Here is a 24,576-nt window from a genome sequence, read left to right on the forward strand (position 1 = left end):
AAGCCACAGCCACTTCCCAAGGCTTGTTCCAGGGACCTGCATGACCCCGTGCTGAGCTGGTTTGTACCTCCTTCTCTTTGCCATGCAGGGTCCTCTACCTGGGGTATCTTGTCCCTACATTTCCAGCTGATGAGTTACCATGGAAATGTCAACCCTGTTCAACCTTTCTGAACCTTCTTGTCTGTTCTTAGTATTTTGTGTAGAATTCTATCTGAGTACTTGGCACTCCCTGTGTTGGAGGAGGATAGGTGTATGTCAACCCTGTGGGAAGGGGAATGCTCAGTGATTGTGCCTGGCTCATTTGATGGAGACTGGCCTATAATCATCACCATCATCTGGCACTGTGACTGATATTTGAAGGCTTTACACTGGCATTTGCAAGGCCCCAGACAGATGCTATTAGATCCTTAGAACCTATAAGGCAGATTGGATTCTACTTTACAGATAAGCAGTATCATTCACAGACCTCTTAAGGATTTTGCATGAGACGTTGGGCCACTCAGCAGTCAGACCAGTATGTTTTGTAAAGAATCACAGATGCACATTTCAGAGACCTTCTATAGATTTATCTGGAAGTGCCATGTTCTTTGGTGTTCTCTTTTGCTGTGCCTAGATTTCAGGTGGGTAGCTCTTCCTTCTTGAGGATTCTGCAGGGTGGTAGCTCAGTCAGATTCTGAGGGAAGGAAGAGCCTTAGAACATGCCCTGCTGTGCTCAGGAAGAGAGGCAGCAGGGAACTGCCTACAGAGGCCCTTTGTGTGGCAGGAAGTCCTGCTTCTAGAAGGGGCTGCTTCATACTGGACGGGTTGAAAGAAGCTGAAGTGGTTGACCTGAGGCCACTCTGACTCATGTGTGGTGTTCATAATGCCTTTTGTCGAATCTTGGGAACTTGCTTTAGCAGACCTTGGAGGTGGTCTCCTAACCGCGCATCGGGGTCAGCATTTCTCCTATCACATCAGCCCTTGTTGAATGTTCCCATTTTCTTGCCTCAACAAAGGCCAGCTTCCTGACCCATTCTATAATTTACCTTCTGTTTTGCCAGAGAATCTTTCTGTCTCATCTGGCCTCTAGGACTTTTCCTTTTTTAGGCTTTAAGTGTGTCTAGAGTTGGAAAACTTGCAGCTCAAGGAAGAAGTATCCCACTGGGCAAGTGCTTCTGCCGGAGAGCAGGATCTCTGGAAAGTGTTTGATGTAGCATAATAACTGGCAGTGGCGGGGCTGCACTGAGAACTGAGGGAATAAAGAGGAAACAAAGGTGCCCAGTCGACAGCCTGGCTCCCTGCCGCTGCATCACACACGTCTCTCTTATCTGTGGCCATCTGTCACTTATTAGGTACTGTGGGTAGTGTGTGAGGACACCCTGAAGTGAACGGAGGAGGTAGTGGTGGAGATGAGCTGCTTCGTCCTCATGTGCTCTCCAACCTTGACCACCAGCTGGGCGTGAGAGAGGAGCAATGAATTTCCAGCAGAGAGAGAGAGAGAGAGAGAGAGAAAATGTGTGTGTGTGTGTGTGTGTGTGTGATGCTTGTGTTAGGGGTCCTATGTTGGAATAACACTGCTTCTGTCCTTGGCAGGCGGCATTATGCGTTTTGGTGTAACTAGGACTCCTCCTGGGTTGGCATGGTGGCAGATCAATGTATACTTGTTCTTTAGTCATAAAGTGAGTCTTTGTTGAATGTGACTGCCTGGATAGTCAGCATAGAATGCTTACGTTTGTAGGGCAGAAGAAAACATATCTGTTGAATGTGTTTAATTGTGGCTATTACATACTGTATTTCTTCATGTATAAGATGTACCCTTTTTCGAAGAATTTGGGGTAGAAAAACTGGGTGTGTCTTATACAGTGTTTGTAGTTTTTACTTTCATTTCCCGCTTTTTCATGCAGATGAGTTGTATGAATTTTATGATGAATAAAACTTAAGTTCAATAACTTTATGTAGTAAACTTTTTTTTCCAAATTTTGGGCCCTAAAATTAAGGTGCGTCTTATACATGGGGAAATACAGTACTTTCTTTAGACTTTGCTTACCAGAGGTCATAACCCTTTCCCATATTTAGAATGGTAGAAAATCAGAACTGCAAAGTCCCTTGTCATCTGGTCCACCCCCCACATTATGAAGAAGGGGAAGTAAGTGTCAGGAGGATGCGAGTGGAGACAAACCTGAGAATGACTTCAGCCCCCTCCTCATTCATGTGTTGAAACCTGGTGGCTTGTACCGACTGCAGACAGCATTAGGGCCGTGTGTGGAAGGGTTTGGATGAGGTGAGCACATAGTTCATTAGTGTTGTCACCAAGGCAAAAACCAGGAGAGACCTGTGGTGTGGCTCAGCTCTAGCTAGGGGACACTCGACACTCAGTCAGTGCTTCTTTCCTCCTCCCCATCAAATACTTAGGCTTTACCTTTCTCCATTCCCCGCCTCTCCCCCCCCCAGACTGAGGTGAACTTTGGTCACTTATACTTTGGGACTCACTTTAAAGTTTTTTGTTTTATTTTAAGTGAGAGGGGGGGAGATAGTGAGACAGACTCCCACATACACCCCAACTGGGATCCATTTAGCAACCCCTGTCTGGGGCCAATGCTCGAAACAACTGAGCTATCCTCAGTGCCTGAGGCTGATGCTTAGACCAACTGAGCTATCTTTAGCACCCAGGGCCTACGCTCAAACCAATTGAGCCACTGGCTGCTGAAGGAGAAGAGGGAGAAAAGGTGGAGAGGGGGGGAAAGAGAAGCAGATGGCCATTTCTCTTGTGTGCCCTGACCAGGAATTGAACCTGGGACATCCATATGCCAGGACAATGCTCTATCCACTGAGCAAACTGGCCAGGGCTAATGTTTTATTTATTATTATTTTTTAATACTGTAAAACTAATTGAAAGGGTTTTTTACTTTTGCTTTTGAAACTATTTGGCTACAAGAAATTAATCTCTCTTCATTCATTTGTGTGTTTGTTCAGAGGGTACAGCATGTGTGAAGTTTAGAGGTAAGAGGAGTGTAGTACTTGTGTAGAGCTAACTGCATATTGTTAACTGGTTGGAGCCGGTACAGTGTGATTGGATGTTGCGTGGTGAGGTTGAAGGGGGCAGTGGTTAGAACTGGGAGGCCCTACTGGCCAAGCTAAGAAATTTTGGAGAGATTTCAAGTAAAAACATAATTTGATCTTCTGAAAGGCACACTGACCACTGTGATTGCATTATGGAGAGGAAGGGAGACCAGATTGGTGGCTGGGGACCAGTTAGGCCATTAGTGATCTGGGCAAAAGATGATGGTAGCCATAACAAAGGTAGCCATTGTTGTGAGGATGAGCAAAGTCAGAGGACTCAGGATGTATTTAAAGAGCCAGTGTTGTCAGGTCTTGTAAACTGATTAAATGTGGTGGAGTTGGTGAGGGTTGGGTGTGGAAAGAAGAGGAGTTTCTGGCTACATCAGGAAATCCAAGGATGGGAGTGGGCTCAGGGAAGGTAAGAAGGGGTTTGTAGGCACTGTCTCATAGCCAAGTGGAGGTGCCTACTAGGTAGTCAGATGTGTGAGACTGGCATTCATATGAGAGGTCTGGGCCAGAGATGCCAGTTGGAGGTCATGAAGTTAAGGGTGGTTTGCTGTGTGGGAACAGAAGAGCTTGCTTAGGCAGAGTGCACAGCAGGAGGGTCGGGCCTGGGACAGACCACTGAGGAACTCCAATATCCAAGACCTAGGCAGAGGTGAAGGAAGAAAGCCAGGAGAGGCAGTGTTGTGATGCAGGCGTGTGGCTGTAGGAGAAGAGCATTCAGGAGAAGCAGTGGGAAGACCTGAAGCTGCCATTTAGTTTAACTCCAGGGAGCCTGGGAAGTTGCTGCAGCCTGACATCAAGGAGGACTTGGGCTTTCTAGTCTGGTCAGTTTCATTAAAAAGATGAGAGAGGCCTGACCTGTGGTGGCGCAGTGGATAAAGCGTCGACCTGGAAATGCTGAGGTCGCTGGTTCGAAACCCTGGGCTTGCCTGGTCAAGGCACATATGGGAGTTGATGCTTCCTGTTCCTCCCCCCTTCTCTCTCTCTGTCTCTCTCTCCTTTCTCTCCCTCTCTGTCTCTCTCCTCTCTAAAAATGAATAAATAAAATAAAATAAAAATTAAAAAAACCTTTAAAATAAATAAATAAAAAGATGGGAGAGGAAGCAGTAGGCTGAGAAATGAATGGGTGGGATGACAACTGGAGGGCTTGAAAATGGGTAGCTCTTATAAGAAGCTTGACTGTGAAGGGGAGAGCGGTGCGCATGAGCTAGAGGGTTAAGCAGTCAAAGCTGGATATGCAGAGAAAGGGATTAATGGTGGAGGGAGATCCTGTGACTGTGAGAAGAAATGGAATGAGGGAACAGGCTTAGACCAGCCTGTGGGTGTAGATGCCTTTGAGTTATAGCAAGAAGGAGAGGGGCTTCTCACTACCCACTTGTCCATGTTCTGTGAGGTGGGATTTGTCATCTGCTGAGCGTGAAGGGAAGGGTGGTGGCCAGAAAGAAGGTCTGCAGGACATCACTGTGAGACAGAAGGCAGTGAGGAGGATGCCTGAAGAGGTATGAGTCCTCTGGCACCCAGTGGACTGCTTATGACTGTGAGGCGGCTGCAGCCAGTATGATAGGTAGAGGGAGTTTTCTCCAGGCAGGTGTGAGGGAGAATAAGACTCAAGAAGCTGACAGTGTTAGTTCCAGTGGTGCCCTGAGGGCAAGAGGGATGAAGACAGGTGGCACCGTCCAGCCCAGGACAAAGGCAAGAGAGGAGGGAGGAATGGTGGGGTTTAAGGCAACAATGGAGAGAAATGAGGAGGCTTTGTCTGCTGAAAGACAGACAACTCAGTGTTACTGTCCTTTAAATTTATGGTGAATTTTTTCCATTATTGTGACTATTTTCCAAAGGAAGACACATGGCTTTTATAGTAATGGAAGGAGGTTCTATTATTTCAAAAAGGAGTCAATCAAGAATGTGCTCAGGTGTGTCTAAGTGATGACATCTTCATTGGGTGTCCGATACTCTTCTTGTACTCTGGCATGACCGTGGAGGGCCGGTTTCCACTTCTCTCTCTGCCGAACACTGACAGGTGGCCTGCCAGCCTCTTCTTGAACTTCAGGGACACCACCTGCTCCTTCCTAGTGTTGTAGAGTTGGGATTTTAGTGAGTTTTTCTCTGTGTAAAGTCATGCATGGACCCATTCCCTTGAAACATGGATTCAACTTTGTTGTATGAAGAAAGAGTACGATTTGCCTTTTCCAAATGCAAATACATGCATTTTAAAATGGACACACTGAAGCCATTTTACAGAAATGAAGCTAAGGAGATGCACTCTATCACCAAAGTCTCCTCTGTCCCTTGTCAACCCCCCACCCCCGCCACTTGGTTCACACATTCACTCAGCAAATATATGAGTGTCTGCCTCACTGGGGCGAGAAATGAAAACACGCAATCCTTGCCTTTAAAGTTCACATGCAATGAGTGTCTGCGTGCTGTTTCACTCTGCTTTCCTGTGCTTGTGCCCAAGTTTGAGTATAGAATGGCTCACCTGCTTGTCCTTTATAAGGCTATGTGGTGGCCCCTCTGTCAGTTCACCATTGTTTTCTCCTTTGTGAGCATGTGACTTGTCTCCAGTCTTTGCTGTTATAAATATGATATTACTGAAATGAACATTTTGTTCAAGCTATTTTTCTTTGAGTTTGTTTACTTGAGGCATATTCCCTAGAGTGGAACTGCGGGGTCAGAGGTTGGTGACTGTTATCTGCCTTGTTCTGTGTTTCCAGATTTTTCCATGAAGCCTATTGGCAATGTTAAGAGTACGTTCCTATTTTTTTTCTATAGCCCCACTAGACCTGGCAGTGTCATTTTAATTTTTCCTTAGTTTTATAAGTTATTTCTATTAAACTATTTTCCCCACATGGTAACTTGCTGTGTTAGACTTGGATAGGTTATGCTGCTGTAACAAGTAAACCCCAAATCTCAGAGGCTTAACATAACACAAGCATCTTGCTTGCTCAAAGTGCACGTCCACTGTGGGGCTCCGGGGAGTGTGGTTCCACACTGTCACTGTGGGGCTGGGCTGGCTGGGGAGATCGCTGGGCTGCAGTTGCAGCATGGTGTTTCTCAGTGGCTGACAGGCAGGAAGAAGAGGGCTGGGGACTGGGTGAGCCTTTGTGGTAGTTATGTGGTCTGGAGCTTTCATGTCTGTGCTGGGCTATCTTCTCCTGTATGTTCCTGTGCAGTGGAATTGGATCTTCAGTCTTTGTATCAGCCCTTAACATATTTTAGGTAATAAGATTTTGTTAGCTGTGTTGAATCCATTTTTTAAATTTGCTTTTCATACGACATTTTATCATGCAAAAGTTTAAGTATTCATAATTTTTGGACAAATTCATGTTATTCTCTGGTATCTTTTTTTTTTTTTAATGATCTCTTAACTTTTTATTGGCCTCCTGCCCCCCAGGGGGTACCACACTTCTGCTGCTTTAACCTCTCAGATCTTTGGGGTCATTGACCTCAGACATCTACAGTCCTATGGGTGGTGGTCTTTTGGATTGATTGTATGGAATGAATGGCTGTTGTCTAGGGTGTGACCAAGATCGAAGTCCTCTCCTTCTTCTAGCAGGCAGCAGTAGTTGGAGATCTCAGCCCCCAGCTGACTTTGGTGTTCAGCAGGGCCCTGTACTCCTGGGCCTGGTGTTGGCCCCCTGCCTAAGTCCCGGCCAGCTCTGACTCCAGGTGCAGTGGGATCCCGCTGAGCTGTTTAGCTGCATGGCATAACGTGTCTCCACCTCCCTCAGGCTGCGCTCCAAACTGGTCTGCAGAGTTCTCGGAGTCCAGGTCAGTATCCAAGGACTGGACTGTATGTCTCAGCTCCAGGGTGTCATCTCTTATCTCAGTGGGCTGCGAGGTGACTGTTATGGCATTCTTCTCAGTATGGTGGGACCAGTACTTGTCTAGGTCCTCTCAATTCTTCCGAGCCAGTTTGTCATACTGCACTGGATGTCTGCCGTGATTTTACTGAGGTCCTGAGATTTGGAAGCATCCAACAACATGATCAACCTAGAGTTGGCAGTCTGGTTTTGTAGAACATTTGCTTTCTCCTCATGGTTCTTCTTAATGAAGAGCAATTCTTCCTTGAGAGCCTTGATCTCTGTCTCCAGCTGCAGCAAGTGATATTGGTGTCATCAGTGAACTTTCAGATTCCACTGATGTTTTTCTTCACAGACTGGCACATGGCCAGCTCCATCTCATACTTTGGAGTCATCAGCAGCAAGGCAGGCATTGCCAGTTTGCAGAATGATGTGGGCATTGTCCGCAAAACCTGCAAAGGTCTGAGTCCTCAAGTCCTCGATGGCCTTGAGATAATGCTCTCAGTCTCTGAACTGCAGTCCGTTCTTCTCTAGATGTCCCCAGAGTTTGCTTTCTAGTCTTTGATTATCAGCTTTCAGTTTCCTCACCGTTGTCAGGTAGGAGGCCAGGTGGTCATCGCATAGTCTCCTACTTGCTCTGGACACCTCCTGTGCCCAACACCCCCCCGGACTCCCAGCTACCCCACACACTGGTGGAGTGGGACAAAGAGATGAGGGAACCTGAGCACCCAGCACCTGCATTGATGCTGGCCAGCCGGGCCAGGTGGCTGGGCAGCTAGCTGCATGAAGCCTTGCGTCTGACAGTTTGTGGAGAAGCTGGAGCAGGTGCTGGAGCTCACATTCAGGGAGGAAGATGAGAGGCCAACATTCAGGTTCGAGCTGTGTCTTTTGTTTCTTTAATATCACAATTTAGCTTTTACTCAGAGCCAGAGAATAAGCTGTTTTTATTTTAGTTGCTTAAAATAGACTTTTATTTGGTTTTGTCTGACTCTTCATTGTAATCCAGATATATAATGTACTGTCAAGTGGTTTTAATCTAGTTAACTTTGGTTCTTGGTGATATCTGTTCTATAATATTAAAAACTTGAGCATACCCCTTCAGTGCAACACCCTTAATTGACGAAAGCACTGCACAAGGCAAGAACCTGCTGTGGCATGAATGGAAGTCACAGAGCTGGGAGGAGGACCAGAACAGAAAGTATATGCGTCTCCTCGCCACCCCTAGAGGGTCTGGCCAGAGCGGTGCAGCAAGAAAGAAAAATGAAAGGCATACACATCAGAAAGGACAGAGTATAACTATCTATGTTCACAGGTGATGTGATCTTGTGTGTAAAAACCCTAAGGAATCCACTAAAAAATTATTAGAACTAATATATGGGTTTGGCAGGTTTGCAGGATGCAAGGTCAATATATAACATATATAGTATTTCTGTAAGCTAGCAGTGAATAACTCAAAAATAAAGTGAAGAAAACAATTCCATTTATAATATGAAAAACAAAATATTTAGAAATAAATTTAACAAAAGAAGCACAGGACTTGTACACTGAAAACTAAAATGTTGAAAAAAATTAAAAGTGACCTCAGCAAATGGAAAGATATCCTACATCCTTGAATGGAAGACTTCAACATTGTTAAGACGGCAATATTCCCCATGTTGATTTACAGATTCAGTGCAACTCCTATCAAAAGCCTAGCTGACTTCTTTTATTTATTTATTTTTATTTTTATTCATTTTAGAGAAGAGAGACAGAGAGAGGGAATAGGGGAAGAGCAGGAAGCATCAACTCCCATATGTGCCATGACTGGGCAAGCCCAGGGTTTTGAACTGGCAACCTCAGCATTCCAGGTCCATGCTTGATCCACTGTGTCACTACAGGTCAGGCAAAAGCCTAGCTGACTTCGTTGTATGAAAATCAACAAGCTAATTCCAGAATTCATATGGAAATGCAAGGTATCCAGAATAGTCAAAACAATTTTGAAAAAGCAGAACACAATTGGAGCATTCCCACTTCCCAATTTCAAAAAGTTGTACGTACAAGTCTACAAGTATTCAAGACAATGTGGTATTGACGTGAGGATAGATCAATGGGATAGAATCAAGAGGACAGAACGAATCCCTTACATTTCTGTTCAATTGATTTGGGATAGGAATTGGCAAGCTATTTCAATGAGCAAAAGAATAATCTTTTAAATTATAGTGCTTAGACCATTTGATATCTACATGTAAAAGAATGAACTTGGACCTTTGCCTCATACCACATATAAAATTTAGCTCTCAGTGAACCAGAGAACCTAAATATAAGGGCTAAATCTATAAAACTCTTAGAGGAAAATGTGTAAATCTTCAACACCTTGGATTAGGCAATGACACCAAAACAAATATCAAAAGAAAAAAATGGATAGCTTGAACTTTATAAAAATTAATGCTTTTGTACTTCAAAGGATGTTAACAAAGTGGGAGGACAACTCAAAGAATGGACGGTGGGAGGAGGTGTCGATATTGGGGGCTTCCAGCTTGAAGGGAAAGAGTACTGCAAACAAGGAAGACCATTGACTGGCCAGTGCCTTACCTCCAGGCCCTGCTAGTCCTCTGTCCTCAGTGCAGGGCTCACATTCTGGTGGCACCACTTCCTAACTCACTGACCTTGGTGACTGGGCTTCTTTCCTCCCCTCCTACATCTGTAAAAGGAGGAATGGATGTTAAAGACACGGTGAAGGCTCCTGGAGCATTGCAGGCCCTCTGTGTGTAACCGCACAGGCAGCAGCAGCGGTGTTCCTCAGTCGGCAGACAGGTACTGATGTCTTCTCTGTGCGGTTGCCTTTCAAGGTGAAGACAGTGCGCAGCTTTCAAGGTGAAGACAGTGTGTGCACTTGCTCAGGCAGTTCACAGTCTAACAACTCACTCTGAATTTTTTTCCTTTCACTGTAACAGGGGTCTCCAAACTTTTTACACAGGGGACCAGTTCACTGTCCCTCAGACCACTGGAGGACTGCCAAATACAGTGGTCCTCTCACTGACCACCAATGAAAGAGGTGCCCCTTCCAGAAGTGCAGTGGGGGCTGGATAAATGGCCTCAGGGGGCCACACTGCAGCCCGCAGGCCATAGTTTGGGGACACCTGGATACAGATCTTTTTTTTTTATACTGTCCTAACCACTGAGGAAAGAAGAAAATTGAGTTTTGTGCCACTGTTCTTTCCATTTTCTTTTAATATTCTTTAATAGCTATGTAATAATAATAATAGATGACATTTGTTAGGCTGATCATAGCATCATCCTACTCGAGCCTCGCCATCACTACCTTCCCTGCAGCAAGCTGTACTAATGCAGTGGCCCAGGAAAAAAAAATCCAACTTTGAAATCTGGTACTTAGCAGACTGTTACCGTACTCAGCAGTTTATGGAAGGCCTGATATGTGCAAACCCCACTGAGCTGCAAGTTCTGAGAAGTCAGGGCCTTTCTCTTGTTTGCTGTGATCTTCCCCACTTAGTCCATACATAGTAGGTGTTCAGGATAAGTGAATTACTGAATACGTGAGTGACTAGGTGGACTCAGCACAAGATGCAGCGATACCGTTTGTACAGCAATCTAGGAGCATGTCTCGTTTTAGTAAGCCAGGAGACTGAAGCTGGGGGGAAATATCATGTGTAAATCAAGGCCAGGGGAAGCACTAGGATCCAAGTCTCCTGGCTCCATTATCCCACCCCAACTTTGAAAGTTCAAGTGGCCATATTTCTCAGAAAAATACTGCCCTGTGAGAGCATGTTCCATTCTCGTGGTGGGGCTGGCCTGTTACAGGGCTGTGGGTAGAGGAGTAGGTGGGGCTGGCCTGTTACAGGGCTGTGGGGAGGGGAGTAGGTGGGGCTGGCCTATTACAGGGGCTGTGGGGAGGGGAGTAGGTGAGGCTGGCCTGTTACAGGGGCTGTGGGGAGGGGCGTAGGTGGGGCTGACCTGTTACAGGGCTGTGGGGAGGGGAGTAGGTGGGGCTGGCCTGTTACAGGGGCTGTGGGGAGGGGCGTAGGTGGGGCTGGCCTGTTACCAGGGGCTGTGGGGAGGGGAGTAGGTGGGGCTGGCCTGTTACAGGGGCTGTGGGGAGGGGCGTAGGTGGGGCTGGCCTATTACAGGGGCTGTGGGGAGGGGAGTAGGTGGGGCTGGCCTGTTACAGGGGCTGTGGGGAGGGGAGTAGGTGGGGCTGGCCTATTACAGGGGCTGTGGGGAGGGGAGTAGGTGGGGCTGGCCTGTTACAGGGGCTGTGGGGAGGGGAGTAGGTGAGGCTGGCCTGTTACAGGGGCTGTGGGGAGGGGAGTAACTGGAGTGCAGCTCCTAAAGCTCAGCAAGACTGCTCTAAATAATTTTTCTTTTTAATCTTGGGACTCTTCCTATACATTTTCTTGCACTGTGGATGAGCATTCTTACATTAGTATCAGTTTGGAAAATGTGTCATTTTTGTCCTTTTAAAGTAACTTTTTCTATTTTTAAACTTGTGGAGCATTAAGTTAATATTTAGCTTAGGGAAATCTTCAGCCCGAGTCCCCTCGTTCCCAGGGCGCTTGCCAACCAGAGGTCTAAAAAAATATCGCAGTAAAAATCAGTCCAAGGCACGGACCTGTCAGCTGACTCGTTTCTATTACATTAGAAAAAGGAGTTTGGGGACACATCTAAATGCTGTTTGCTCTAGCTCTTTGATAAAGCATGTGGGTGAACTAACAGCTGACAAGCTGGACTGAGACCTGTGACTTGGGGTCTGTCCTGCCTTTGTTGCTGATTCTCTGTAACTTGAGACAATTAGCCAGAACATGGAAAGCGTCTGCAGATGATCAGGGGGCCTTACCATGACTTGTTTTCTGTGAGCTAGTCAGATGTAAAAGACACCAGGGGCAAAACGTAGTCATTTCAATGGTTACTGCATAACTCCAGATCTAGCATTGTACAAGTTATTTAATTATTTATTGTAGAGAACGAGGAAGGGGGAGAGAGTGATGATTTGTTGTTCTATTTACTTACACATTCATTAGTTGATTCTTGTATGTACCCTGACCTGACCAGGGGTTGAACCCGCATATCAGGACAACTGAGTTATCTGGCAAGCAGATCTAGCTTTTTTTTTTTTTTTTTAAGTGAGAAGAGGGGAAATAGTGAGACAGACTCCCACCTGCTTCACGACTGGAATCTACCCAGCAACCCCCATCTGGGGCTGATGCGCTTGAATCAACTGAGCTATCCTCAGCTCCCAGGCCGACACTCGAACCAACAGAGACACTAGCTGCGAAAGGGGAAGGGGGGTAGAGGGAGGGGTAGAGAAGCAGATGGTCGTTTCTTACCTGTGTCCTGACCAGGAATCGAACCTGGAATATCCACATGCCAGGCTGACGCTCGAACCACTGAGCCAACTGACCAGGGCCAACACTGTGGTTCTTTACCACGAAGACAGTGTCAGACACGCTGGGGCCTCAAGTTTTGCTTTTTCAATTCAGTTTGGCTTTTATGAAAAGCCTCAAAACAGTTCTTGTGGCATGAATGTATGTTTCATACATCAAATTCTAAAACTATAAGGTCTTATTCATATTGAGTTGCTGGCAAAATTTGAGAAAATGTTCGAAGTTTCTTTTGCTTCTTGTTACTTTGTCTCACATTTCTCCAGTGGGGGGGAAAAGCCTGGAAGACTGTCAAAGAACTGGCTGTTCTCATAAGTATTTGAGGAGAACAGTGTGAGTCATTGTAGCTTTTTGCTGGTATTTTAGTATCCGGTTTATTTTTAAACAGTCTGTTCAACTGGAGTTTCTTCCATGGTTTCTGTTACCATGGCTCCATAATATTTCCTCAAATCTGCTTATTCATACTTTCACACACTCCAGCATCAAATTTGCAATTCCTCAGAGTCCAAATACCTTATTCATGCTATCCAAGAATGTTTCTCCAGCTGTGATAGCTTTATTCTCCAAAATGGAATGGTTAGTTGTTTTCCCACTGTAGATGCTGGGAAGAGGGAGGCTTTGGTTCTGTGAAGGACATATGCAGTGAGTGGGGTGGTGAGGGCTTTCACGGGGCTCTCCTCAGCAGGCTGAACCGGGGATCAGTGTCAACTGTATAGAGCCACTTCCCCTTTAGACACCACAGTTGAGGGTACAGGATGCTGCCACATTTGCTTGGGAAGTACTAACATTGGATATTTTGGTCCAGACATTCACAGATTCTGGGTTCTTGGTTCTTTTTATTTTTTCTTTTTTTGTATTTTTCTGAAGTTGGAAACGGGGAGGCAGCAGACAGACTCCCGCGTGCGCCCAACTGGGATCCACCGGCATGCCCACCAGGGGGCTATGCTCTGCCCATCTGGGGCATAGCTCTGTTGCAACCAGAGCCATTCTAGTGCCTGAGGCCACAGAGCCATCCTCAGGGCCTGGGCCAACTTTGCTTCAATGGAGCCTTGGCTGCAGGAGGGGAAGAGAGAGACAGAGGAAGAAGAGGGAGAGGGGTGGAGAAGCAGATGGGTGCTTCTCCTGTGTGCCCTGGCCAGGAATTGAACCCCAGATTCCCGCACACCAGGCCAACGCTTTACCACTGAGCCAACCGGCCAGGGCCGGTTCTTGGTTCTTATCAAGTGTACCCATGTCTTTGTTCTCTCAGTCTTATTTATTTATTCATTTGTTTTTGGACTTGACTGAGGCTTCTACTTTGGAAATTCTCTTGTTTTAAGAATCTGTAGCAAAAAGAAAAGCAATGCTGGACCTGGCGGTCACTGGTGGTAAGCATTCTCTTCCTGGCGTTCAAATTTTTCAAGGAGATACTTTTCTGCATTTCATTGCTTTGAGAAATGTCTTTGTCTTAAGGGATTGTTCAGGATTGAAAGAAAGCCTCAGCCTGACCTGTGGTGGCGCAGTGGATAAAGCGTCGACCTGGAAATGCTGAGGTCGCCGGTTCGAAACCCTGGGCTTGCCTGGTCAAGGCACATATGGGAGTTGATGCTTCCAGCTCCTCCTCCCTTCTCTCTCTCTCTCTCTCTCCTCTCTAAAATGAATAAATAAATAAATAAAAATTAAAAAACAAAAACAAAAACAAAAACAAAAAAAAAGAAAGAAAGCCCCAGAGCAATATTGAATTGTAGAGACAGTTTGTTTCCAATCCTTTTAAATCTTGACCTCTTCCAATTATCAGAGGTAACCAGGTTTTCCTCTGACACGTACACCTAGTATCAGACTAGGTTCTGAGTGTGTGCTTGGGGCTTACTATAGGGGACTTGTCTTGGCCAAACGTTTTCAATTTTTACTGTAAATAAAAATACTGACTCAATAGAGCAATTCTTAACACTTGAGAATTTAAAGTATGGTATAACTGACTGGATGTTTTGTCTCCTAATACAGTTGCTTCCTTTAATTCAAAGAGGACCCCTTTTTGATAAACAACAACAACAAAAAAAAAACCTCACAAAATAAAACGTGGTTCTGGGAAAAGAAAGTCATTCGCCCTTGAAGCCAGAATACTGTTTTGTACTAGAATAACTTTACTCAGATGGGGGCTTAGCTAATTCATAGTCTGCCTTTATGCAGATTAGAAAAAGGGGTCCCTTCCTCCAGACAGTCACAAACTATGACTTGGCAAGTCCTCCTTCCTTTGCTTCCCCAGTAACCTGGCACCATGAGAGCCAGGATAGTTACAGAACATAACTTCTTCTCTCTCTCCCTCTCTCTTACTTTCTTTTTTTTTTCTTTTTTGCTTTCTCTCTCTCTTTCTCCTAGCTGTTCCTTTAATTCAGTGGTCCCCAACCCTTGGGCCACAGACTGGTACCAATCTGTGGGCCATTTGGTACCGGTCCATAGAGAAAGAATAAATAACACAGTATTTCTGTTTTATTTATATTTAAGTCTGAATGAGTTTTATTTTTAAAAAATGACCAGATTCCCTCTGTTACATCCGTCTAAGACTCACTCTTGACGCTTGTCTCAGTCACATGATACATTTATCCGTACTACCCTAAAGGCCGGTCCGTGAAAATATTTTCTGACATTAAACCAGTCCGTGGCCCGAAAAAGGTTGGGGACCACTGCTTTAATTAACAACAACCAACCAACAAACAAACGTTCTGGGTGCTCTCAAGGCTATCCAAGAGGCTTCAGGTTGGATGGTCTTCTGACTGAGTAACTATATAAACTGACCATTGCAGAAGATTTTTTCTTCTTCTTTTTTTTCCTGAAGTTGGAAACGGGGAGGCAGCCAGACAGACTCTCGCATGCGCCCAGCCGGGATCCACCCGGCACGCCCACCAGGGGGCAACACTCTGCCCATCTGGGGCCACTTCAACGCCCGAGGCAGAGGCCAGGGAGCCATCCCCAGCACCCGGACCAACCCCGCTCCAGTGGAGCCCTGGCTGCGGGAGGGGAAGAGAGAGACAGAGAGGAAGGAGAGGAGGAGAGGTGGAGAAGCAGATGGACGCCTCTCCCGTGTGCCCTGGCCGGAATCGAAGCCAGGACCCCTGCACGCCAGGCTGATGCTCCACCATTGAGCCAACCGGCCAGGGCCAGAAGAAGATTTTATTTTTAAAGAATCACTGAAAAAATTATTTTTGTTGTCATCTGAATAACCAGTCTCTTTTTTTCTTTCCTGGGTAATCCAGGAGATGTCAGCATGCAGCTTCGTACATGCTACTTCTGAGAACTGCACATTGGTTAAAAAAAAAAATTCAGGTAGTGATGTATGTGTTAAATTAATTTACAAAGAGAATAGAAAGCAGGGTAGAGGTGGAGGATGGGAGGTGGAGCTGGGTGGGAGAGTATGGGCAGAGAGGTTACTCTGAGGGCCTCTGGGCAGAGAGCCAGATGCTGTCAGGGAGCTGGCCATGCACTCACCTCAGAGAAGAGCATTCTGGGTAGGAGGAACAGCATGTGCAAATCCCGAGGTAGAAGTGAGCTTAGTTGTTTGAGAAACAGTGGAGAATCATTGAGGCTGGAGCCAAACAGGGCCAGCCAGTGAGGGAGATCGGAAGAGGGCAGACAGGGGCCAGATCAGAATGGGACTTGAAGCAAAGGGGAGAAGGTAGGGTTTAACTCTGAGTGCATGATTTTGGAGCATGAAATTGAGACGATTTAAGTGTTGAAGGTTACCCTATAGAGACCAGAAATTGAAAGTGCAAGTGGATTTTCTATTCTGGCTAACATTGGGATTTTTTTAGAAAATAGGCTTTTGTTTTTATTTTAGCTTTGAAATTTTAAAGTTATTAATACCACTTATATCCCTTGTGATTTGGAATTCTCTAAAGTTTTTCTGGGTTCTTTTGGAAGACAAGTATTGTATATGTAAGTACACTGGTTGTTAGTAAAAATAATAACAAATGAGCCTGACCAGGCAGTGGCACAGTGGATGGAGTGTTAACCTGAGATATTGAGGACCCAGCTTCGAAACTTTGAGGTTGCTGGCTTGAGTGTGGGCTCATCTGGCTTGAGCATGGGGTTGCTGGCTTGAGAATAGGATCATAGACATTATCCCATGGTCGCTGGCTTGAAGCTCAAGGTTGCTGGCTTGAGCAAGGGGTCATTGGTCTGCTGTAGCCCCCCAGTCAAGGCATATAGGAGAAAGCAATCTGAACAACTAGGATGCCACAGCTATGAGTTGCTGCTTCTCATCTCTCCCCCCCCCTCTCTCATGCACGTGCTTAAAAAAAAATCTGTTTGGTTCTGTCAATTAAGAATATATAACTATTAATAGTGTGTAAAAACAGTTCTCAGCCTAGCCAGCAGCTGAAGATTACAAGTTCTGAGAAAATTCATCAAATTTAACCACATGGGGATTTCTGTGTAGAAATGTGATGCCAGTTCCTCCTTTCTTCCTTACTGTTCCTGTTTTAGGGTGGACACTCAGTTGTGCTGTATAGCCCTCTGAATCCTGGGTGGTCCCACTGACACTGGCCTGTGCCCCTCTCTGACCCCATTTTCTCACACACACCCCTCCACTCTTCCCTACGGAGTCTTCTTTCTGGGATGCCCTGCACCCCTCTACACCTGCCTGATTCCTATTGGCTCCTCACGATTCAGCTTGGTGTCCCCTGGCTGGGAAGCTTCCTATGCTCGACATCCCACTCCAGGCTTTCTCAGCACCTGGTGACAAACTACCCCTGAGGACTACCTAGAGGGGTCATTTGTGGGGTTCAGAGATACATCTTTTTTCTGCCCACTCTTTGGAGGCAGGATTAAGCCATTTGCAGGTACACTGCTCCCATGTGATACTTCACAGCTCACTGAACCCTAGTGTTGTCACCATGCCTGACCTCCCAGCAACCATTAACAGGGAGCCTTCAGTGAGAAGCCCTGGGGTTCAGGATGAGTGCCTGTCTCAGTGCATGAGGCCATGGCTACTGACAGTCATGCTGCTTTTTCAATCGTTTTGTAAAATGCGTGTGTTAATTGCTGTTGACTGTTCCTTTAAACCTTGGGATTTGTATGTGCAGCACTTGTACCACGGGTGACATTCTGCGTCACCAACACTAGATATAATTTCCGTGATGTGGCTGTGCTCAGGAAACATGGGCTTTACATTGACTGGGGCTTGTTTCACAGTGAGGCTCTGAGAATGAGTTCAAGCCTGGGTTTTGGGTCCTGGTGAGGACTTCCCCGCAGCGTGGCTGTGAGGCTCAGATCTAAGAAGAGGAGGAAATCACTTCATAGCCATGAAGGTCACTGCAAATGCACAACACTCACAATCCCTTGGCTTTAATGTACTCAAGTTCTCCCATAATCTCTTACCAATAGGATTCTCTTTTAGAACATTTTAAGCTCAGAGAACTAACTCTAAGAGTTTGTTTAATCCTATACTCTCATTTTCAAGTAAAGGTGGCAGGATGCTGAAAAGATGACCATGATCTCACAGCTGTTTAATGGCAAGTTTGGGACCAGTCTTCCAACTTTTGATCCTGAGAGGCCTTTGTAAGAGTGAAAAATTGGCCTCGCCTGTCATGGTGCAGTGGATAAAGTGTAGACCTGGGAGACTAAGGTTGCTGGTTCGAAAGCTCAGGCTTGCCTGGTTCAGGTACATATGAGAAACAGCTGCTATGAGTTGATGCTTCCTGCTCCATCCTCCTTTCTCTCTCTCAAATCAATAAAAATCTTTTTAAAAAAGTAAAAAATGACTCTGAATCATTAAAAATTAAAGTTTGTTTGATGTGGCTTTACTAATTTTGTTTGGTTTTTTGGGGGGTATATGAATGTTTGTGTTTTTCTTTAAAAATTGACATTCCCGGCCCTGGCTGGTTGGCTCAGTGGTAGAGTGTCGGCCTGGCGTGCAGAAGTCCCGAGTTCAATTCCCAGCCAGGGCACACAGGAGAAGTGCCCATCTGCTTCTCCACCCCTCTCCCTCTCCTTCCTCTCTGTCTCTCTCTTCCCCTCCCGCAGCCAAGGCTCCATTGGAGCAAAGTTGGCCCGGGTGCTGAGGATGGCTCTGTGGCCTCTGCCTCAGGTGCTGGAATGGCTCTGGTTGCAACAGAGCGGCGCCCTAGATGGGCAGAGCATTACCCCCTGGTGGGCATGCCAGGTGGATCCTGGTTGGACGTATGTGGGAGTCTGTCTGACTGCCTCCCTGTTTCCAACTTCAGAAAAATACAAAAAAAAAAAAAAAAAATTGACATTCCCAGAAGGGTGTTTAAACAATCACACCATCCCTGGAAGTTTAAAGGACATTGGTCCTCTGGAACAATGTGGGATCAAATGGATTGAGTCTGAATACTCTGAAAACTTACACATTAAAGGAATTTTTATTTAAAAATTTATAAATGTTTATTCACTTGAAGTTTCTTGACCCTGGCCAGTTGGCTTAGTGGTAAAGCATTGGCCTGGCATGTGGATGTCCTGGGTTTGATTTCCGGTCAGGGCACACAGGAAAAGCGCCCATCTGCTCCCCTCCCTTATTTCTCTCTCTCATCCTTTCTCTCTCTCTCTCTCTTGCTCTCTTTCTCTCTCTCTCTCTCCCCTTCCCACAGCCATGGCTCAATTGGAGCGAGTTGGCCCTGGGCCCTGAGAATGCCTTGGTGGCCTCCATCTCAGGTGAAGAGCTTAGTTGCTGAGCAACAGAGCAATGCCCCAGTTGGGCAGAGCATCGCCCTCTAACGGGCTTGCCTGGTGAATCCCAGTCGGGTGCCTGTGGGAGTCTGTCACCAAATAAAAAATTTTAAAAAAAGGAAAAGAAAAAATAAGTTTCTTAAAAACAAAAAAATAGCCAACTTGATTTCTACCAAGGGAGAAATTAGAACCTATGGTGAGGCTTCCTTGTCTCCAGTAAAGCTGAAGTCTCCTTTCCATGGGACCTCATTCTCTTCTTTTCCCCTTTCCATTCATTTCTTATTCATGTGCAGTATTGCCAGTGCTATTTCACCTCATGAAATATTCTGAGATTTATCGTATGAAACTAATAGGACCCTTAAAGGCAGCAACATTTTTCTGCCTATGTGTTTGGGGTCACTTTTTCTCTCACGCTTCTCGGGACGTATTCCCGTCCTTTCTCATGGGTGTGTAATGTGCCCCTTAAATATGGATTGAGGAATCCTTTTTTTTTTTTTTTTTTTTTTTTTAAGGGGAGGAGCAGGAAGCATCAACAGCATATGTGCCTTGACCTGGCAAGCCCAAGGTTTCGAACCAGCAACCTCAGTGATCCAGGTCGATGCTTTATCCCACTGCGCCACCACAGGTCAGGCGAGGAATCCTGCTTTTTAAATTTTATCTGAGAGGTTCATAAACTATCTTTAGAATTCATGAGTCTTAGAGCTCCTGATAAAGTAACAGGACAGAAAACGGGAAGTTGTATAAGCCATGACATGGCTGTGACTGTGAAAGACCCCTGAGGTGTCAGAACTTGAGGGCCTGGTGTAGTAGTGATGTTTGCAGCCATTAGGGGGACAGGAAGATGGACAAAGGGAGAAATGCTTATGCAGTTGGAAAAAGCAGACCGCAGGATGGCTTGTTTGCTGTGACTACAGTGAAGACAGCCTGGAGATGACAGGAAAGGTTAAGTAACGAGGACGCAGGTTGTGGAACAGAGTCTGGCCATGAGGTTTGACAGCCCTGTGTGACCCAAAAGAGTTGACATTTAGACTTGAAACTGTCACTGGTTGAAAGAGGAAAACTGAGGAAGCCAGTTTTACACCTAAATGGGCACTCATCTGCTTCAGAACTAATACTGAGCTGAACCAAAGTGTCACCGTGTTTGATACTGTTGAATAGCTTCTCTGGGATAGTCTGTTTAGAAAAATTAGTTTTTCTTTAACCTTCCCCAACATGATTTTTTTCCCCTGCAGGAAGAAGTGGATTGCTCTGTAGTGTTGACTAAAAATAAGATGTGCTACCCCCTTCTCTTTTTTCTTTCTAACTGTGGTGTGGAATCCGAGCCATGTTTATTTTCAGTGAGATGGCTGTGTCCTAAAAGAGTTCCTAAAATCCCCTTCTCTCACCAGCTCCTTCCCATTTTCTCACCAGATCCTCCTCCAGTTTACAGCAGGTAGTCCTGTGCCACAGAGGATCACTGAAACTGGTAGTATTGGCAGATGTCTCCACGGCAACCCAAGCTCTCTCTGCCCAGAGATGCTGATGATTTTTTCAATCTCTGGAAGTGCTTGAGTGTGTTGGGTCTACACTGCCCACTCTGGTGGGTACTGCTGGAGGACCCTCTCTAGTCCACTGTGGGCCTCTGTGTGCTTCCCTGAGGGGGGCAGCCATTAAAACTGAACACCAAGCACCCAAAACTAATACAAAATATTAAATGTAAACTGTAATTGAAAAAAAAAAGTAATTAGGGAACACATTCATCATAAAAAAAACCCCAACAACAAAAACGAGCACTTTGGTTTTTTTTGTTTGTCTTTTTTACAGAGAGAGAGAGAGAGAGAGAGAGAGAGTCAGAGAGAGGGATATACTTGCTCAAGCCAGCGACCTAGGGTCCAAGCTGGTGAGCTTTGCTCAAACCAGATGAGCCCACGCTTAAGCTGGCAACTTCGGGGTCTCGAACCTGGGTCCTCCATATCCCAGTCTGACACTCTATCCACTGTGCCACTGCCTGGTCTGGCTAAACGAGCACTACTGACTAGTGGTGCACAATGGATAGAACATCAGCTTGGGATACTAAGGTCCCAGATTCGAAACCCTGAGGTTGCTGGCTTGAGCACAGGATCATCAACATGATCCCAAGGTCACTTCCTTGAGTAAGGTGTCACTGGCTTGGCTTGAGCCCCCTGTCAAGGCACACATGAGAAGCAATCAATGAACAACTAAAGTCACACAACTATGAATTGATTTTCTCATCTGTTTCTCTCGGAAAGAAAAAAACCCTGAGCACTTCGCATTGCATAAGCTGTTTGTTGTTGTTGATATGTTTATATGAGTCACCCAACTTGCTGATCTCTCTCTTTTCCTTTGAGGAATGTTCACTTTTCCAGATGAAATCACTGGAAGCAGAATAGGCTGTGCCAGGTATTTGAGCTATTCCAAAAAAGTGTGCCTGCTTTGCTAATGGTGCAAAGCAGTGTATTTCCTCAGGCCTTACTCTCTAAGCACCCTACATGTGGGAGGTGGCTCAAGGGCTGGAGAGAAGCAGTAGACCCATCCATTCTCTCAGGCCACTGACAAGAACAGCCCGAGCTGAGACTGAAGGCAGAGCAGGTGGGCCCCAGTGGTTGTCAGGCCATGGGGCTGAGTGACAGAGGGTCTTCCTGTGTGGCTGGTGATTGACAGCTGGAGACTGAGCCACACATCCCCCACTATGGTTTCTGAGCACATTTGTCGTTTAATTTAATGTGTGCAGTAAAAAGTATTCTAACCACTAGAGTTAAAATATCTTTTTTTTTTTTTAAGGAAGATCTGTTTTTGTTTTTGTTTTTTTAATTTTTATTTTATTTATTCATTTTAGAGAGGAGTGAGAGAGCCAGAGAGAGAGGAGAGAGAGACAGGGGGGAGGAGCTGGAAGCATCAACTCCCATATGTGCCTTGACCAGGCAAGCCCAGGGTTTCGAACCGGCGACCTCAGCATTTCCAGGTCGACGCTTTATCCACTGTGCCACCACAGGTCAGGCTAGAGTTAAAATATCTTGACATAAATACTTCAATTATTTTTCATCTGTGGATCCTCAGTCTGTATTAATCAAAATTACCCAGACTCTTCAGGTCAACTTTTCTTCTCCTGAACTCATCCAGGTTTTTACTGAGGGACTGTTACTTGTCAGACCCTGGAGGCAGGGATTGTACCAGTAAACTCAGCAGACAAAAATCCCTGCCCTCCCAGAGTATATGTTCTAGTGAGGAGGGCAGTCAATGAACACAATTAAGTAAATGTTGGAAGGAAATAAGTGCTTAGGAGAGAAAGAAAAAGCAGAGAAGGGTCTGGGAGTGCCGAGAGGGGATGAGTTGGAGAAGACCTACCTGTGGCCTTGGCTGATACAGGCCTGATTGATCACAGGAAGCCCACCTGCTGCTGTCGGCTCCCTGCAGGAGGGCCATTACAAGGAGCAGAAGAGCAAGTGTGGCTGTGCCTGGCAGGGCCACCATCAGCAGAGGTCTCGTGTGGGGCAGTGAGGAGAGTGGCAGCCAGGCTGAGGGTGAAGAGAAGGGAACCAGGCAGGGGTGAGCAGAGCAGGGTGCACTCTGCAAGCACTCTAGAGCTATTGCTCTGCTTAAGTGGGGAGATGTGAGCCGATTTAAGGTATCAAAGGGTCACTGTGTTGAGAAGGGACTAAAGGGATGAGGAAGCTGGGACAGCTCTCAGGAGATGACTGCAGTCACGCAGGGGAGAGGCAGTGGTGGATCAGTGCAGCTCTGGCTGGCTGTCCTTGAAGGGCATGTGGGCAGATGTCCTCTCTTGGAGCTGTGGTACGGTCACGCAGTGCAGAGGGACCCTCCGTTCATTTCAGCATAGGACATTAATGAAACAAAATGGGGTACCCTTATTAACTAGTTTTTGCATTGTAAAAATATTACATGAATTTTCAAATAGTTGAGGAAGTTACGAGGTGAAATGCCAAAGTCCCTTTCCCACCCCACCCCACCCCCAGCACTCCCTAGAGCAAGTCTGACACAGCCTACTTGGGCTTTTTCGTGCATTGGCAGGCTTTTATGGGTTCTCAGGTGTTTTAATGCCAGTGGGATCAGGATGTATGTGTTGTGCTACAACCCTCTATTTTCACCTGATAAGTGGAAATATTTCTGTACATAGCCCTCCCACCCCTTCTCCAGCTGCTGTGCTCCTCTCCACAGTGAATCGGTACTTTTCATTCTTGATGGGCATTGAGGTGGTTTTTGATGTTTTTGTTCTGCTGCTGCCATGAATACCTACATTTGACTCTTGAGTAAATTTATCTCTAGGATAAAGTTTTAGAAGAAATAGTTGAGTCAAAGGCTATAGGTGTTTTGTTAAATCTGTCACACATGGAGAGGCCTGTAACAACACCCAAGGGCAAGTATGAAATGAGGATGTGTACATGTGCTTGGTTTTCAACAGCGGATCTTACAAGCACCCGAGGGTTGGATTTTTTCCTTCAGCAGCACAGATAAGAGTCTTGGTTACCATGCAGCTGTCCATGATGCCAGGTCATTTCTGCCTGGAACCTTCAGTGTTGCCTCAGTTCAGGCCCAGCACTCCTCTGGGACCTTTGCAGTCACCCGCTCTCTGATGTCCTTCTTGCCATCCACCTGGGGTCTGCAAACCGCTCCCTCCTGTTCTTCTACCACTGTGTGTCAATCTGCCTACTAGGTTGTCAGCCCCAGGCAGGTGGGGACCATGTCTGTCTTATTAGTGACTTAGAATAGTGCCCAGCACAAAGTAGGTATTTAGAATGAATGGATAAATATGTCCTTACTTAAAGAATGATCCTCCCCTCACTCTGGGCCAAACAGTGACTTAGAAGAAATTCCAGTCATTTCCCAATTATGAAGAATTTCCCACTCTAATATACAGTAATATTATAACTATGTATGATACCAGGTAGGTACTAAATTTATCGGGGATTGCTTTTTAAGTTATATAAATGTCTAACCATTATGTTGTGTGCCTGAAAATAATATAAAATTGAATATCAGCTGTAAATGAAAAAAAAAAACTTTTTAACTTATTAAAAATAAATAAAAGTAATGGTGCGGGGTAAAGAAAGAATTTTCCACCCTGGATAATGAATTGAAGAAACAAACCTTAGGTGGGGCATGTGCTCACTCTGAAGGCTGCAGGGCAAACCAGAACTGAGCCAGCATTGTGTGTGGAGCGCCTGTGAGGACACTTATTCTGAGCTGCCTTCTGCCGTGACAGAGGACTAGGGAACGCTTTCTCCCCAGACTGACTCTCAGAGGATGCAAGCAATATGGTGCCTTCAGAATGTCCTTGCTTTATAGTTAAAGTCTTTTGGTCTAATGACCTGTTCTGTTTTTTCCTTTTCTAGAACAAATTAAGGAGGAGCTAGATGTACTTATGTAATTTGTACCTTTTGTTTACCTGATACCTATTATCAGGCCCAGGGGGGAGGAAGGAGGCTATGCGGCTCCCAACCTGGGCCAAGGGCACCTCAGCAACCTCCATTAACCTCTGGCACTCAGTGAGCCATTTTAGGTGTGGCTCTGACTCACCAGTGTTTATATACGTCAGTGGCAGAAGTCATTGGAATTTAGAGAGCTGGAACCATGTCTCCTACCTCAGTCATTCCTGGGTTCCTGAATTCTTGATGGGTGCCTCTTCGAATGTGTATTCAGCAAACATCAAAGGAGGGCTTGCTAAGTGCCAG

At 45.8% G+C, this 24,576-nt stretch overlaps 1 protein-coding gene across 10 annotated transcripts in view; it reads left to right on the forward strand.

Moving 5' to 3' along the window:
- Nucleotides 1-24,576, forward strand: part of PACSIN2 (protein kinase C and casein kinase substrate in neurons 2) — a 157,603-nt gene that overhangs the window by 76,593 nt on the left and 56,434 nt on the right. For 2 of the 10 annotated variants that reach the window (XM_066256265.1, XM_066256303.1), the window contains exon 3: nucleotides 6,599-6,816. The exons of 7 other annotated variants lie outside the window; for them this stretch is intronic. The gene's annotated coding sequence lies outside the window, so the exon portion shown is untranslated. The remainder of the gene's footprint in view (nucleotides 1-6,598; nucleotides 6,817-24,576) is intronic. One more of the 10 variants, XM_066256285.1, reaches the window with a different exon arrangement.

Source organism: Saccopteryx bilineata, chromosome 1 (genome assembly GCF_036850765.1).
Source record: "Saccopteryx bilineata isolate mSacBil1 chromosome 1, mSacBil1_pri_phased_curated, whole genome shotgun sequence".
Classification (NCBI taxonomy): domain Eukaryota; kingdom Metazoa; phylum Chordata; class Mammalia; order Chiroptera; family Emballonuridae; genus Saccopteryx; species Saccopteryx bilineata.